This window comes from Oryx dammah, unplaced genomic scaffold (assembly GCF_014754425.2).
Source record: "Oryx dammah isolate SB20612 unplaced genomic scaffold, SCBI_Odam_1.1 HiC_scaffold_11, whole genome shotgun sequence".
Lineage (NCBI taxonomy): Eukaryota > Metazoa > Chordata > Mammalia > Artiodactyla > Bovidae > Oryx > Oryx dammah.
Window position 1 is genome coordinate 15,666,611 of NW_024070195.1, and position 12,953 is coordinate 15,679,563.

Sequence of the window (12,953 nt, forward strand, 5' to 3'; positions counted from 1 at the left end):
TTCTTCAATTTGTTTGTGTTGGAAGATGACAAAATAAATCTATTGCATTGCAGATTAGGGAAAAATCCTGCTGAATGGGCTAAAAAGTCCACATTCATCCTACAACATACTTATTTTTAAAAAGCAATGTATTTTCTTTTTTTCTGGCGATAGGGACAAAGAGTGGGCTTTTGTTAGTTTTTATTTGTGTATTTTGATTCTGGTGCTTAAAAATACATGGAGGGATCTGAAATACAATGGAGGCCCATGTGTTTTATTGAATGTGTCAGCTTCCTTCATCTGCATGGATTTTACAAAGAGCTCTCTGATGGAATTCAGATATTTTAAAACCATGTGTGTGTTTCTTACACAGGTGCCACAATTTAAATCTTTAATCAGTCTTGTCAAGAGGTTAGAAGTGGCAACCAGTTTGCCCTTAGATTTCATCTAGGGTCCTTATCAATTGCTATTGCCTAGGTCAGGAGTGATTACAGAACACCCTTCCTTGTACTCTCTTCATTTATGCTGAGAGAGGGAGGCAAAACCAGAATTAGGAGAAGGAATCAGCCAGAAGAGTCCAGTGTTCCTGGAGACCAGAGGCCTGTCACAATATGCCCTTGATGTTTTTTGCACAAGAATGCTTGCTTGCTCTTAACATTTAGATTATTTCCATACCCCTAATTAAAAAACAAAACAAAAACATGACAATTTCATACTAGTGTTCACTCTTACACGCAGATAATTAAGACTTTGCTTTCAGAATAAATAGATATCTGACACTTGTGAGCACTGGCTCTGGGGCAGCAGTGTCTCTGCTAAGCCTCATATATATTATCATATTTAATCCTTACCGCCTGGTGAGGAAGGTGGTATTCTCCTGACTTTGCAGCTAGGGAAGTGAGGTTCGGAGAAGTTAGGAGGCTGGCTCAAATGTCACACTGGTAATAAATGGCAGATCTGGGTTGTGTCCATTTTGTGATATCAGTGCTCAGTTTTTTTTTTTTTTTTTTTAAAAACACAGCATTCATTTTTGTCAGCATTGTTGCTGATATTAATGTTCTTTGGGCTTCCCAGGTGGCTTGGAGGTAAAGAGTCTGCCTACCAATTCAGGAGATGCAGGTTCAATCCCTGGGTTGGGAAGATCCTCTGGAGGAGGGCATGGCAACCCACTCCATCTTGGAAAATCTCCTGGACAGAGGCGCCTGGTGGGCTACAGTCCATGGGGTCACAGAGTTGCAAACAAACAACAACAATGTTCTTCAGACTTAGGAACTGATGGGCGTTCAAGACAATCCCAGACAAAATGTAAGAATTTGGTTCTGTTTCACTGTATGCTAAGCTGGAGTGGGGAGCTGTAGAGCTACCAAAATATTGGATGGGAAACTGAATGCATTTTCAAACCAAGTGCCTCTGAGTAGTGACCCTGGACAGTTGGTGAGAAAGAGTGTGTCACCAACATAAATCATTGGGAAGGAGTGTTGGATGAGTTTGAAGCAAGCCAGCAATTTCCACATGGAGCTGTTAAGAAGGGACCAGGGAGTGTGAAGAAATGAAGGTTGCTTGATGTCCAGGATAAAATAAGGGATGGATCTTAGCACTACAGATGGAAGCGGCAGCAGTTAAGTGACAGAGAACCAGAAGAGAGACATCTCCATCTGGATTCATTCAGAAAAGGATGTCAGACGACTAAAACAGTGGCAGCATACAAATCTCCTTTGCTTGTATCAGATCAAAATGCAGGACAGGTTCAAAATGGGTCCTTCGCAAACGCATTCCTGTTCTGAGTTACTCTATGCCTTGTAAGTGACATTACATTGTAAGGTCAAGAGCTATTTTAGCCTTATATATTAAATTTATTTTTAAGAAAGTAAGTCCTTCTTTTCATAGAACCTCTGACCACCTTCTTGTTAATGTTTGAATAAAATATGAGTCGTTTGTTCTTACTGTTGTTTCCCAGTGTTTTAGGAGATGAGCCGGTAGACACAATTGTTCTCTAGCTGTGATGTAGTGTTGGAGAAATGCTGAGGAAGTTCAGTAACCTTTCGTAGGGTGGTGATGAAATTCAGGACTGGAGGAAGATTTATGGGTCAGTAGGAATAAAATGTTGCTGTTTATTTCTGAATGTCAAGTCACAATGACCTACTTTTCCTTTTGCTTATGGTTTTTGAGATTCAAGTTCTTCAGGCATAAATAATTTGGGGGCTTTTGCGCTTTTTCTTTGTTGCCTCTTCTAGGATTTTTGTGTTCTGGCACTCACTTGCTAATATGAATATTTTAATCATATTTCATATGAAAAGGCTTGGGAAAAGATGTTGATACTTTTCATTAGACAAATGGAAATGGTGTTGTATTTGTATACAAGAAATATTTTCTTTACTGAAACTAGCAGAATATCATGTTTTTAGGAGGTGTGTGTGTGTGTGTCTCAGGCCCCTATGAGAATTTTTTAAAAGCAGTGGAAACTAGCCCCAAGAAAAAATCCATATATTCACATGCACATAAGATTTTCTCGTACAATTTCAAATGGTGAATTCAGCCCTGAACTCTTGGCTATGGATCCTTTGTTCTGAAATATCAAAAGTCTTTTTGAATCCACTTGATTTTGGGCACTGGCTATTTCTGTGGTCCCTGGGAAAAGGTGGACTTTTGCAGTTGTATAAGACAGTAGGAGATTTCTAGATCTCAAGTGAATGTACTCTAAGCCATAGTTACAGAGTGTGGTAGAGAAAGAACATGACTTTGAGAGAGTGTATCCTGGAGATGTTGGATGGTGAGAAACGAGACTAGAGAAATATTAGAAATTATAATTAATGACTTAGTTTTCCCTTTTTTTAAAAAAAAAAATTGGAACATATACTCAACCTGAGGGTTTCCAATAATAAATTTTATCAAGACAAAAGTCAGTATTTACAGTCACATTAGACTCTGAGAATGCAGGATGGAGATCCTGGAAGGCAGGAACCGTGCCCCCGTGATAAATGTTCAGGGAGCTCCTATATGTGACTGAATAGCTCTGGGAGTAGAAAAGGCCAGTCCTCACTGGGCGTCTTTTGGGAGGTGATGAGTTTGGGGTCAGAGTTTCATCTGGAAGCATATTGGATTTAACGCTTTTCTCTCAAGGCGTCGGGGTGATAAACTACTTAGTATGGGAGAAAAACCTGGAAGAGGTCTCCCTGTCCTCCTTTTTCTCATGCTAGATGCATCTTTACTCTCCAGCTCCCGAATTGCTCTGGTGAGAATGTGCTCAACAAATTGTGCAAATATTCACCTAAAAGCAGTCAAAATCTTAGGCCACATTTATTATCCTGGGCTTCCCTGAGGTAAAGAATTCGCCTGCAGTGCAGGAGACCCGGGTTTGATCCCTGGGTATGGAAGATCCCCTGGAGAAAGGAATGGCTACTCACTCCAGGATTCTTGCCTGCAGAATTCCATGGACAGAGGAGCCTGACGGGCTGCAGTCCATGGGGATGCAAAGAGTTGGACATGACTTAGTGACTAACACACACCGTCCTACCAGCGATACACAATAAAAGCCCATAAAACCAAAATCCTGTCTTCATTTTCCTGTAATGATCAGTTACAGTAGTCTCCTATTTATACCACTTACATAACATCTATAAGTAATGCCTTATGGTTGCCTTGGTTCATTTACCAGACTGAGAACCTCTCAAATTAAGGGATCTTTTCAAATACCACTTGGTAGTCCTTTTACTAATAAAGCAAGCCAAGCATATTGTTGGTGTTCAGCAAATAGTTGCTGAGCAAATATTAAGAAGGCCAGTTAGTGTCACTTAAAATCTCTAAACATTCCCTTTTGAATTGTCTCCAACTGCTGATCAAAGTCGAACAGCAGTTCAAGGTTGTGTTGTCAGAGGCGAAGCTGTTTGCTTGCCATTATGACAGTTAGTCTTGTAAGTTACCCACGTCTGCATAGCAAGTCAGTTGTAGTCCTTGCACGCCCTTTCTGTTGCTCTTGATGCTGTGTAGAACCACGATGGATGGACTTGCCATCAGATTCTGATAAGTTTGTTGTTCGGCCTCAGCTGTGGGCAAGGACAAAGCAGGTTAATTTATTAAATTACCATTCATTGACTACCATGTGCTAGGTATTATTTATCCACCAAGGATCTCAATACGAGTAAGATGAGGCATCTGCTTATACTCAGTTCTCAACTTGGTAGGGGAAACAGACACATGAGTAGTAATTGCCATATCTACTGTGTTAAGCGGCTTGAAAGAGTAAAGAAAGGAAGGACCAAGGTGGGGACTAACTGATTCTGCTTGAGGGTGGGAAGACTGTGCCAGGCAAAGGACAAGGCGAGGGATGAGACTGGAATGGCGACATTCCAAAGCAAAACAAGAGCCAGAGCAAAGCACAGAGGAAGAGCTGGAGATCTTGAGCAATATGCCTGGAGTGGAGGATGGGAGAGCCAAGCATGGCTGGGATGAGATGGAAAGGTGGTGTATAGGCACTTCAGAAGCCTCTTTAAACCCATTCCGCTTCCCACGCCGAGTAGTTTGGATTTTCTCTTGCAGGTACCAGTGCTTTTGAATGGGGGAAAGCCAGTTCTGACCACCAGTTTTTTAAGAGTGAACATTTACACTCAGATCTCAGTTCTTTCCTGGGGATAGAGACTGCAATTGGCCCGAGGAACTATTTCATCACAACTCCCAATAAATTACCAGGGGAACTTAAACACAATTCAGTGTAGGGCAGTTGCTCTTGAATGTAAAGTTTGTTTGTTTGCTTTAGAATGAAGAGAAATAAGGATGAACTTTGTTTCTCATTTTAGCATTTTGACTTGAGCATCTGTGTAAGACTAATAGTGTAAATCAGCACTGTCCTTTTGAAACTGGCTTTGTATGGAGCTGACATCAAAGAGTAGTGGCTGGTGGTATAAATAAAATAGGGGCAGCAGAGAGCGATCAAATACTGAATCTAGGTCATCTGGTACTTGGTGGGGTAAGAAAACTGCTTTCCAGCACTTGTATAACCTGTATAACTAGATTTCTCCCCCTAGTCAGAGTCTAAGTAATTTTGATTAAAAAAAAACTTCACTTTGTCATATGCCTGGTAGCGTTGTTGTCCTGTTCATTCTTTTATCCAATAGCAAATATTTATTGAACACCTACTAGGTGCTACTCTTAAAGGTTAAATTTTAAGAGGGAAGAAGTGATGACACAGTGAGGATGTTACAGGCATTTGTAGGAGTATGTGCTAACGCCCAGGCTTCTCTAGTGGCTCCATGGTAAAGAATCTGCCTACCAACCCAGGAGACTCAGGTTCGATCCCTCAATTGGGAAGATCCCCTGGAGAAGGAAATGGCGACCCACCCCAGTATTCTTGCCTGGGAAATCCCACAGATAAGGGGAACCTGGTGGACTGTAATCCACAGGATCGCAAAGAGTCGAATACAACTTGGTGACTAAACATGAGTACGTGCCAAAAGCCCAGGCTGAGTGTGTGTGTGTGTGTGTGTTTGGGGAAAATGAAAAATACTTAGCCAGGCTATACTGTGGAGTGTGATGGAAAGCAGAGAAATTGGGCTGAAACCTTGCTCAGAGCCCAGTCACAATTTGAACTATTATGTTCAGTTGTCTGGAATTTATCCTCATGGCAATAGGAGAGCTGCTTCCTAGGAAGATGAGTTTAGCTGGTGTAAAAGAATGGATGGAGTAAGGCAAAGTTGAAGACAGACCAGTTGGGAGGTTTCTACAGCAATCTGACTGGGAAATAGCAATAGCCCTAAGTTGGGAGAGAGACTGAAGGAATCCCGAAACCTGACTGGAGTCCAAAGATATTTAGGAAGGTAGATTTTAAATGAGACTTGGTGACTGACCGGAGGTGGGAGTCTTGGGCAGCTAGAAAGAAGAGGATGCTCTTTCTTGATCTAGGAAACATAATACTTATCTACTGGGGTGGATGTTCTTTTCAGTATAATCCAAAGAGTGTTAAACTGATCTAGGAAACCTTTACATTCTCTGATAGCTCAGTCAATGCCCAGATGCAGGGGAGAGGGGAAGAATAAATTCAGAAGCGTGAACACACTCCCATTTTGATTTTTCTCTCTCTGCATTTGAATTTCAAGGCCAGGAGCATATGCTTCATGAGTTCGCGGGAGATTGTGGTCCTGTAATGTTTTTCATTTTTCACAGAACTAGAGTGATGTAAACTTCCTCGGAGAAGGTGATTTTGCAGCTTCTGAATTAAAAGCTCTTCCAAGTCCACCTTTGGTTGAAAATCAATGGTGTCTGGTGTTTGTCAGAAGCCCCCAACACTCGTGTCCAGCTCACCAGTACTTGTATTTTATGCCTGTCACTTTGAGCCGAATAATTTCTAGTGGTCCCCAACTGCTAGGATCTCAAGCTCTTATTCTCTTGAACCTTCTTCTTTAAAAAAAAAAAAATTAAAAAAAGAATCTTTTCTAGAAAAGCACATTTGATGCTGAATAAGTAGGGTTTTCTCCTGAACATGTCATCCAGGTCATTAAATGGAAAATATGGTCTGTGATGCTACAGAGCTTGTCTTTTTAAATACGTTTAAAAAAAAAAAAATTGTCTGGGTTCTGTTAAAAGAATGTATAGCCAGAATGTTAATTTGATTATCTTCCTTGATTTTCCCAGGCTTTCATAGGCCAACACTTTGTTTGAACAGCTGTACTCCTGTAAATCTTAGTAACAGATGAATCAAGAATAATTTTGTGGGGCAAGTCAGATGAAAGGGCCTTCCTAAGAAAGACAGGTCATTAAGAGAAGGAAGAAGGAAAGATTAGCAAAAATATGAGACATTAAACAATTTTTTAAAAATAAAGCAGTTTGCTCTCATAATTCTTTTCTGATAATGTTAAAATATACTGTCCTTAATAGAGAAAAAATGCTTTATTTTCCTTTAGGTTTTAATATTGGGTGGAAAGAGAATTTAGAACTAAGGTCAGCAGGAAAAGAGAAATGCTGAAAACTGACAAGCATAAAAAATAGGATAGAGCAGCAATTTTCTATTATCTATAATTTTCTGTCATCTATATGTGTGTTTTCCATAAGCTGGGGTTGAGGGGATGGAAGAGGAGCAGGTGAAAGTGTGAAATCTGTCTGCCTCCAATCACAAAAAGATCAAATAAACATGTGAAAAGGTATTTGCAAGAACTGGAGGAGAGAAAGACTTTTGGCTCTTAACATCTTACCTAGCAGATAGATCTGAAAGCCAAAAATAAAGCTAAAGTAAATTCAGGGAAGCATTGATTCACCCAACAGAATAAACAACTTAGTGGATTTGCTAATCTAATTAATCAACTCTTGCTTTTCCTTTTCAAGGTAGGTTCACAGGCAGAGAAATAAATTAAATCAGCATTTCCCTCCCTCTCTTACTAAAAATAAGCTTGCTTTCCCTGGGTGACTCTGTCATTTAAATTCCCAAGGCTGTCTTCACCCCCACTCTGCCTCCCCAGAGTCCACTGGCAGGAAGCAATTGTAAGGAGACAAAATCTGTGCTTGGCAGATTACTGAGTTTGGGTTTTCTGAGTATTATACCTTAGCTCTCCTACTTACACTGATGAATAAAATAAATATTAACAGGTTATTTTTAAAAATAAATGGTCTATGAGTGATGTTGATTTGGAGATAGAGGAGCCAGTGACTCATAGATCTTTTGTGAAGCTTAAAATCATATTGATGGTAGAAAATGGTGTTTTTTTTGGGGGGGGGTAATCCTGGAAAATTAAAGATATAGGGTCGCAAAGAGTCGGACACGACTGAGCGACTGAACTGAACTGAAAGTTTGAGGACAATTTTAATTGTGAAAATCTAGACACTGAAAAAGAAAAATATTGTATATTAAGGCATATACATGGAATCTAGAAAAATGGTACAGATGAACCTATTTTCAGAGCAGGAATAGAGATGAAACCGTAGAGAACCAACACGTGGACACAGGAGTGGAAAGGGAGAGTGGGACAAATTGAAAGATTAGGATTGACATATATGCACTTCCATATGTAAAACAGATAGCTAGTGGGAAGCTGCTGTCTAGTACAGGGAGCTCAGCTCGGTGCTTGGTGATGACCTAGATGAGTGGGATGGAGGGAGGCCTAAGAGGGAGGGGATATATGTATATGTATAGCTGATTCACTTCATTGTACAGAAGAAACTAATGCAACATTGTAATGCAATTATACTCCAATAAAAAGACTATTTCCATTCAGTAGTCTGCAGACTTGGTACTTAATATTGCCCCTTCTTAACCTTAAACCTCTACAATAAGATTTGGTTTAGACTGAAGCGACTTAGCAGCAGCAGCAGCAGCATGTATCTATGTATAATCATTTGATATACACGTACATTCACCTAAACACAATATACAAAGAACCCTGAATAAACGGGAAACAAATTAATCAAAAGATTGCAAAGTGGTGAATGACACCTTTTACGCAAGTCAGAGAAAATATAATACAGGGATATCCTCGGTAACAAGTTAATTATGAGTCAAGACCATATCACTAGGTTTTTATTGTTCAAAGGCATGATACCCGGATACGGAAATAGGAGGACAGCAGATTAGAAATGAGAAAGAAAACAATGTTTGCATTAGAGTTCTGCTCACGCTCGCATTTCTTTGCCTTCATCATGATTTGGGCATCCTTCCAAGAAAGACTTAAGTACTTCCAGCTGACTTCATTTTATTTTTTTTTATTGGAGGATAATTGCTTTACAATATTGTGCTGGTTTCTGCCACACATCAACATGAATCAGCCACAGGTATACATGTGTCGCCTCCTTCTTGAACCTCCCTGCCGTCTCCCACCCCATCCCACCCCTCTGTTGTCACAGAGCACTGGGTTGAGCTGTCTGTGTTACACAGCAAGTCTCACTGGCTATCTGTTTTACCTATGGTAATGCATATGTTTCCATGCCCCTCTTTCAATTCGTTCCACCCTCTCCTTCCCACACTGTGTCCACAAATCTGTTCTCTGTGTCTGCGTCTCCACTGCTGCCCTGCAAATAGGTTCATCAGTACCATCTTTCTAGAATCCATACATGTCTTAATATATGACATTTGTCTTTCTCTTTCTGACTTACTTCATTCTGTACAATAGGTTCCAGGTTGCCAGGAACCTTAATCAACTTCTGGTCCCCCTACCTTGAGGATCAAAGACTCCCCAAGGATTGCCTTTCCCCACTTTTCCTTCTTTGATAGACCAATTCTGATTCTTTCCAGTCTTGTTCATTCTAAGATATTATGCTCAAGATTCATTTATATGCTCAACTAATCTTAATTAAAATGTAACAGAAGATCAGGGCACAATCAAATTAGGTGCTGAAAATACTTGAATAGTTGGGTATCAGTTTAATGAATTAAATAGCTCTTAGATCAGCTTCTCTTCCCAACAGTGTCTTAGTCTTGCTTTCACTTCTTTTTTCAAATTATTTTTTAATTTTTAAAAATCTTTTTGACTGTGCCACATGGCATGTGAGATCTTAGTTCTCCAACCAGGGGAACCTGCATGCCTTGCTCTGGCAGCATGGGGTCTTAGCCACTGGACCACCAGAGAAATCTCTTGCTATTATTTCTTAATACTCTTTTCAACTTCCATTTTGGATGAATGTTCTCTTTTAACTTACAGATGATTTTGTTATCGGGAAACGTATGCCCACGTCTTTGACTGCGGGTCAGAATTGCTTTCCTCACAGTCTGATTGGGAGAGTTGTTAAACATTGGAATGTCCTTCTGAACTGGGCTGTGGAATGTCATGTAAGTTGCTAGCATTTTTATTTTTCCTGAATGTGATGAATTTTCACATGTTGTAGGAATAGTTTGGGCAAGTCTGTGAAATTACCTTCTTTTTTATTGAGGTGTAGTTGACGTATAATGTTCTATTAGTTTCAGATGTACAACAAAATGATTTGGTATTTGTATATATTGTGAAATGATCACCCCAATATATCTGGGTAATAACCTGTGACCACACATAGTTGAAGATTTCTTTTGTTGTTGAGATGAGTGCTTTCAAGATTTACTCTCTTAGCAGCTTTTAAATGTACAGTACAGGATTATTAACTATAGTCACCAAAGCTATTTAATTTTTTAACTGAAAGGTACTTTTTGAATCCCTTCACCCATTTTCTTCACTCGTCTGTTCCCAACCACCAATCTGTTCTCTGTATCTATGAGTTTTCTTTTTCTTTTTTTAAAAAAGATTTCACATATAAGTGAGATCATATGGTATTTGTCTTTGTCTGACTTATTTCACTTAGCATAAATATCCATTCATGTCATTGTAAATGGCAAGATTTCCTTAATGACTGAATAATCTTTTATTATATATATAAAGCTTCCCTGGTGGCTCAGACGGTAAGGAATCTGCTTGCGATGCAGGAAATCCAAGTTCAACCCCTGAGTCCTGAAGAACCCCTGGAGGAGGGTATGGCAACCCACTCCAGTATTCTTGCCTGGAGAATTCCATGGGCAGAGGAGCCTGGTGGGCTACAGTCATTGGGGTCACAAAGAGTCAAACACGACTGAGTGACTAACACACCCCCCCACACACATATTTTCTTAATCCGTTCATCCACCAATGGACACTTAGGTTGTTTGCATGTCTTGGCTACTGTAAATAATACTGCAGTGAATATTGGGTTGCATATATCTTTTGAATTAGTGTTTCCATTTTCTTTAGATAAATATTCAGAAGTAGAATTGCTGGATCATATGGCAGTTCTATTTTAAATTTTTCAAATAAAATCCATATTCTTTTCCATAGTTGCTGCACCGATTTACATTCCTGGGGTTCCTTTTTCTCCACATCTTTCCTAACACTTGTTATTTCTTGTCTTTTTGATAATAGCCATCAGACAGATGTAAGGTGGCATCTTGTGGTTTTGAATTTTATTTTCTGATGATTAATAATCATCTTTTCATGTACTTGTTGGCCATCTGTACGTCTTTAGGAAAATGTCATTTCAGATCTCTGATACTTTAAAGCCTGTGACTCCCAAATACACTCAAATGAAATGTTTTAAACTTGGTTACCATGGATTTGAATGCATATCTGGCCATTTCTGAGAATTCACTTTGTGATTTATCAAGTTATCCTTAACATTCAAATTGGGGAATGATTTGGCTAAATACAGATGAAGACGATAAACATTACCCTGTTCTAATTATGATGGCCAAGACAGCCTTAAAAACTTACCACGTTTCCTGTATCATCTTCCCAGACCTCCCTCCCACTGTCAGCCACTGGATACCACCTAAGTTGATTAAACATAGTGTCTGAAATGAAATGAAGTGAGAGTTGCTCAGTCGTGTCTGACTCTTTGTGACCCCACGGACTATACAGTCCCTGCCATTCTCCAGGCCAGAATACTGGAGTGGGTAGGTAGCCCTTCTCTCCTCCAGGGGATCTTCCCAATCCAGGGATCGAACCAGGTCTCCCACATTGCCAGCAGATTCTTTACCAGCTGAGCCATAAGGGAAGCCCAAACATGGTATCTAGGACCATGTGAAAAAATGCTCATAAATGTTAGCCTTCATTGGGCTTGCCAGGTGGCTCAGAGATAAAGAATGCCTGCCAATGCAGGAAACTTGGGTTCAATCCCTGGATCAGGAAAATCACCTGGAGAAGGAAATGCCAACTCACTCCAGTATTCTTCCCTGGAAAATCCTGTGGCCAGAGGAGCCTACCGGGCTATAGTCCATGGGGTTGCAAAAGAGTCGGACACGATTTAGCAATTAAACACCAACAGCATTGTAATTATTTTTAATATTTATAATCATTGTATTTAATATGTATAAAATATTTTTTTCATTTTATAGTAAAACATTTTCATATACTCTGTGCTCTTATATGGAGCTTGTACACCTTGCATGTATTCAGTCAGTCATCAAAAAATTATTGCTTGCCTAAGTGTTTTACGGACTGACACTATATCCCAGTTATACAAAGATGACTAAGACAAGGATGTCCTTTTGAAAAGGATGGTTTACCTCTTATGATCAAGTGTTATGCTAGTGTATTTATTTGTGTCTTTTATATTGTGAGTTCATTTGAGGTCAAAACCAGAAGATTCATTATTAACTTATCCTGAAATAGTTTAGAATTAAAAAGAGAAATCATCACAAAGTAACCTTGCGTTAGTCAAACTACTTTTATTTTTTAATTAAAAAAATTATTAGCCCTTAGCACAGTATCTGGGCTTCCCAGGTGGCACTAATGGTAAAGAACCTGCCTGCCAAAGCTGGAGACATAGGAGAAGAGGGTTCGATCCCTGGGTTGGGAAGATCCCTTAGAGAAGGTCATGGCGACCCACTTCAGTATTCTTGCATGGAGAATCCCATGGATCAGAGGAGCCTGGCAGGCTATATAGTCCATAGGGTTGCAAAGAGTCAGACAGGACTGAGGTGACTTTTCACGCTCTGGCTCACAGTATCTGGCACATAGGAAATCCAGTTATATATTATCAGGTCATTTACATTCAATGTTGCTCAATGGATGACTTCTCATTGAAAACTTGTTAGTAAGGAGGCTCTAAAAAGGACACAGCATCATGCTAGAAAGTTGACTAGGACTGAGTTTTTTCCCCCAGTTTATTTGCTAAATAACCAACCTGTAACATTGTACAAGTTTAAAGTATTTTTATCTTTTTATTGTCTGGCTGAGCCAAGATATATGGGATCTTAGTTCACTGACCAGGGATGGAACCTGTGTCCCCTGCAGTGGAAGCACAGAGTCTTAACCACTGAAGTCCCTAAGTTAAAGACTTACAACATATAATTTGATATTGACAATATGATAACATATTACAAAATGATCACTACAATAAGTTAACATCCATCCCCTTATTTTGTTAATTATTATTTTTTTTTTTTGGTCTTGTGACAAATTGCTTTTGAAACATTACACTCTATACAGTTCTGGACACATTAAGAGTGTTGATTAGTTCAGCATATTGGCATTCCTCTTTATCCTTTAGGACAGTGG

The 12,953-nt window shown here is 39.5% G+C and overlaps 1 long non-coding RNA gene across 1 annotated transcript in view; it reads left to right on the plus strand.

Moving 5' to 3' along the window:
- The window catches only part of LOC120870293, a 179,567-nt gene that overhangs the window by 48,945 nt on the left and 117,669 nt on the right, over nt 1–12,953 (plus strand). Inside the window, exon 3 of the long non-coding RNA XR_005722765.1 lies at nt 9,597–9,724. This is a non-coding gene — a long non-coding RNA (uncharacterized LOC120870293). The remainder of the gene's footprint in view (nt 1–9,596; nt 9,725–12,953) is intronic.